Source organism: Limulus polyphemus, unplaced genomic scaffold (genome assembly GCF_000517525.1).
Source record: "Limulus polyphemus unplaced genomic scaffold, Limulus_polyphemus-2.1.2 Scaffold5222, whole genome shotgun sequence".
Lineage (NCBI taxonomy): Eukaryota > Metazoa > Arthropoda > Merostomata > Xiphosura > Limulidae > Limulus > Limulus polyphemus.
The window spans coordinates 27-4,673 of record NW_013670832.1 but is presented as its reverse complement, the minus strand read 5'-3'; the positions used below and the strand labels follow the sequence as shown (position 1 = coordinate 4,673).

Genomic DNA, 4,647 nt, shown 5'->3' with positions numbered 1-4,647 from the left:
TACCTATAAAATGATAGGTTTTTTTTTGTGAGTGTCAAACACTTAAATACACCATTTCGATAAATAAAAATAATATATATCGAAATTCAACCGTATTTTTTGTCTAGTACTTTTGTAAGTTGTGTTGAATTTCGACAAATGCTTATAAACACGAAATCTTGACTTGCGTCGTATTTCTCCATTATCTAAAACAAAACATTCACTCAGTTTGATAAAGTATTTTTCTTGCTAAAAAGTTTATAATCTTATATTAGAAGAAATTTTCATGCTATGAGTAAAAGAAAAAACTAACTTATGTTTACATTTGATGGAGTTTTTCAAATCTTTCAAGATTTTATTTGCAACATAAAACAGGACTGAAGTGAAAGGTAATAAACAATAAGCTGTATTTTTGAGCAACAATTCCTGCTTCTTTAAATTTATATTTATTGGGCTGAATCCATAATTACAATTAATTGATAGTCTTATTTGTTGTGGAAGAATTAAAGACTAAATCTTTCATATGTCAGTCTTTTGTTGATGGTTATAGGGTTATGAGCTGATGGCCAATATATCAATCTGGTAAAAAATATTTAATAATCCCTCTCTCTGTAAAAAATAATAATTTATATTTACCTATGTTAGCTTGATCAAAGTTCTAATAATTCATCTTTCTTTAGCAATAATGTTTTCACAAATTTAGCTTGCTCAGTTGCTCAAAAACAAAAACAAGAAAATCCAAAGTTTCATTTGTTTTTTGTTCATATGTACTTTACAAAACAAAATTTCAGGAATTTTCAGGACTCATAAACAAATTTATACGACAGTCCAATCCTGCTATGTAAAATTAAACTTGCACTTTCAGTTTATTAAACGTACTCACCAAGGCAAATGATAACAATTATCGGCACAAGATTCACAGTGGCCTATATGAAATATAAATAAAACCGATCCTAATATTCAAACTTTTTTATTGTTTGTTCTTGTCTTCTTTAATTAAGTCGATAATTACAGCGGTTTTCAAGAATTTCCAACAGTGAACGTTTTAGAGCACTTTTCCATGCCTTCCAGGAATTCAAGATGAATAATAATATTTGATGAAATTATTTCGAGAATTTAAATATTCAAATAAAGATTTAAACGAGAGGAACGTTGTGAAGAGATAAGGTGTTCGAATAGTGCCCAAGGAAGTGCAGATCAATAGGCGTTTAAAGGTAGTTCATATTAAATAAATATAGGGAGTAGTAGTAGTTACTTATCTGTCTATCAAAGGAGTAGCTGCTTAGAGTGCCACAGATGATATTGTCCACCACAGGAGTAACTGCTTAGAGTGCCACAGATTATACTGTCTACCACAGGACTAACTGCTCAGAGTGCCACAGATTATATTGTCCACCACAGGACTAACTGCTCAGAGTGCCACAGATTATATTTTCCACCACAGGAGTAGCTGCTCAGAGTGCCACACATTATATTGTCCACCACAAGAGTAACTGTTCAGAGTGCCACAGATTATAGTGTCCACCAGATGAGTAACTGCGCAGAGTGCCACAGATTATATTATCCACCACAGGAGTAGCTGCTCAGAGTGCCACAGATTATATTATCCACCACAGGAGTAGCTGCTCAGAGTGATACAGATTATATTGCCCACCACAGGAGTAGCTGCTTAGAGTGCCACAGATTTTCTACCATAGGAGTCTTAAGAGGTTATTATGTCATTGTACAGATCATTGGTTAGGCCACATGATTAATATTTTATTCAGTCTTGGACTCCTTACGTCAGAAAAGACGCTGAATTGTTGGAAAAGATTCAGGGATAGAAGGATGATACCTGGGATAGAAATGTTATCATACGAGGATAGGTTAAGAAATCTGAATTCGTTTTCTCTTGACAAAAGAAGAGTTTGAGAATATCTGATTAAGGGTTTTAAGACTGTTAAGGGAATTGATAGTGTTGATGCATAATCGTTTTTAGATTTAATTGTGTACATGGTAATACTGGGGGACACAAGTATAAATTTTGGCAGAGAAGAAGTCATCTTCATCTGAGACAGCTTTATTTTTCTAACAGGGTGGTTGGTCTTTGGAATGGTTGCCCTTGGAGGTGGTGGATGCAGTTAATTTAAGGGAGTTTAAGGTAAAGCTTGATAAATATTTGAATGACAAGGGATAGCTGGCTTTGAGGCGTCTTTTTTAATTTAATGGCTAGGACGGCCTTAAAGGACCAAAATGTTATGTTATAGTCAACTATCGAACTCTCTGGTGGCTCCAAAAGGGAATCCACTTGGTCTGCCCCACTTAGACATCATGTAGAAACAGTCAGTGTCCATTAATGACGTCATGTGCTAATGGAGATGAATACCCTTCTATGTGGTAAAAGATAAAGTAATCAATATAGTTTATTAAATTGTATTAAACTAGCATAATTTTAGTCAATTACAGTTTTACTAGCAAAATAATATACTCTTTCTTTGAATCTTAAATCATAAGAAATGATAGTTATACTTAAACTGAAATATATTAATTATTATCAGAATATTTTGTCATCTAACTACCCTATCATTAAAATGTAACTAATATGGTGTATAGAAGACATATTAATAATAGAAATAAATTATATTATAACACCAATATGTTGTTTTTATTTCATTAAACACTCAACGTTTCAATTTACACCTTCTTCAGGAGCGTTCAATAAAACACAAACCGAAACTGATAGTACAAAATTTCAAATGGTTTAAATAATAACTTCTGTTCTACCTGATAATGCCACATTCTTACTAGAATGTTAATTCTTTATTCGATGGGTCCTTTTCAACTGTTTCGTGATAAGGGAGCTATGTCTCTCGAGATATGGTAAGTAGGTGTATAAGGAAAGATTGGATACAGTGGGTATCTTAGGTGGTTTGACAAACAAATTGGTTAAGAATGAAAAAGTTATTTTCTCCAAGAAATGCATGGAGTAACCGTTTCAAAAGAGAATGCTTTGTATGGATATAATTTTTTTGTGAAGAGCTAGATAGGATGAGGTAAGTTTGTACGCTCTATTTAGTAGACAGAGAATAAGATTACGTTTGAAAGAGAAGGGTATAAAACTGTCAAATTGAGTAAAAAGACCAGTAAATGTGTTTTTACGACAGACAGAAGCTGAAAAGTCGTTAGCATCATTGTTAACAAGAACGTCCAGAAAGAACATAGTTATTTTCTTAATTTCATGAGTGAGCTGTATAGAGGGGTGTTGTGAATTAAGATAGTCAAGAAAGCATTGGATATGATCAGTATGGCGGAAAATAAATAACGTATCATCAAGATACCTTCTGTAGAGAACAAACTTGAAGTTTAAAAGACGGTTATCGGTCCAATTCTGTTCGTGGTGACAGAGAAAAATGTTGACAAGCGTAGGACCCAGTGGGGAGCCCAAAGCAATGAAACCAAACCGTCATCTTAAAGTACGAGCATGTGAACACATGGGCATGTCTATAAAAACTGGAAGAAAAGCTACAAACCCTCCCAACTCCGCTATCTATCAAAACAATGCAGAAACAGGACATACGATTTTTTCTCTCCAACTTTAAAATTCTCTCAACAGCCAAACAAGATACTGAATTTCTTATAAAAGAAACATTATACATAAAAACTCTCCTTCCGTCCCTAAACAATATACAGTCTTCACTTGATTTAAACTTATCTTAATTACTTCATCTGTTCCACGTTTGTCATGTTGTCGTGTTGTAATTGTATTGTTGCGTCAGCGAGGTCACATGACTCGTGTCACGCCACGTTTCTAGAACTATCCTGTACCTTGGTGAATGCCCTAGCATTTACTAGATATAGGGTAGGCTGGTATATAAAAGATGGTCACAACGTGACGGGACAATGTGTGTGTAGACAGTGAGTAATTGATCTGCAGTCAGAGTGTATTATTGAGCACGTTCGTTGTTAAAGCGTTTGTTTTAGCGCGATTGTTGAAGTTGAGTGTATCGGTAAAGTTATATTCGGAAAGAATAAACCAGTTTTATTAAGTAAGAACTTGTGCCGCTAAAGTTTCGTCGGAAAGAATTCACGGAAAATCAATTAACAAACGGAGACGTAACAAATTGGTGTCAGAGAGTGGGATAGAAAACAAAAAGAGAAGAAAAATGGAAACGAGAGACGGAAAATCAAACTACAGCTTAGCAGACTTGATGGCAGCAATACAAAAACAAGAAAAGAAACAAGAAAAACGAGAAGAGAAATTACAGCAGTTGTTTGAGAGACAACAGTAGTTGCAAGAAAACATGCAACAGTGGCAGCTCGAACAACAAAATAAACAAGAGAAATTACAGCAGTTGTTGGAGGAAAAAGAAAAGAAACAAGAAGAGAGACAACAGCAGTTGCAAGAAAATGTGCAACAGTGGCAGCTTGAACAACAAAATAAACAAGAAGAGAAATTACAGCCGTTGTTGAAGGAAAAAGAAAAGAAACAAGAAGAGAGAACAGCAGTTGCAAGAAAATCTGCAACAGTGGCAGTTCGAACAGCAAAATAAACAAGAAGAAAGATTACAGCAGTTGTCGGAGGAAAAAGAAAAGAAAGATGAAGAACGAGAAAAGAAACAAGAAGAAAGATTACAGCAGTGGCAAGAAAACCTGCAACAGTGGCAGCTCGAATAACAACTGCTGTAATTT

At 34.4% G+C, this 4,647-nt stretch overlaps 1 protein-coding gene across 2 annotated transcripts in view; it reads left to right on the top strand.

The window, feature by feature from the left end:
• LOC106472292 (calbindin-32-like) overlaps positions 1 to 2,428 on the top strand; it is a 35,077-nt gene extending 32,649 nt beyond the window's left edge. Inside the window, exon 5 of one of the 2 annotated variants that reach the window (XM_022400887.1) lies at positions 994 to 2,428. The gene's annotated coding sequence lies outside the window, so the exon portion shown is untranslated. Of the gene's footprint in view, positions 1 to 770 lie in introns of both variants that reach the window. The other variant, XM_013932925.2, reaches the window with a different exon arrangement.
• The last annotated feature ends 2,219 nt before the right edge of the window (positions 2,429 to 4,647 follow it).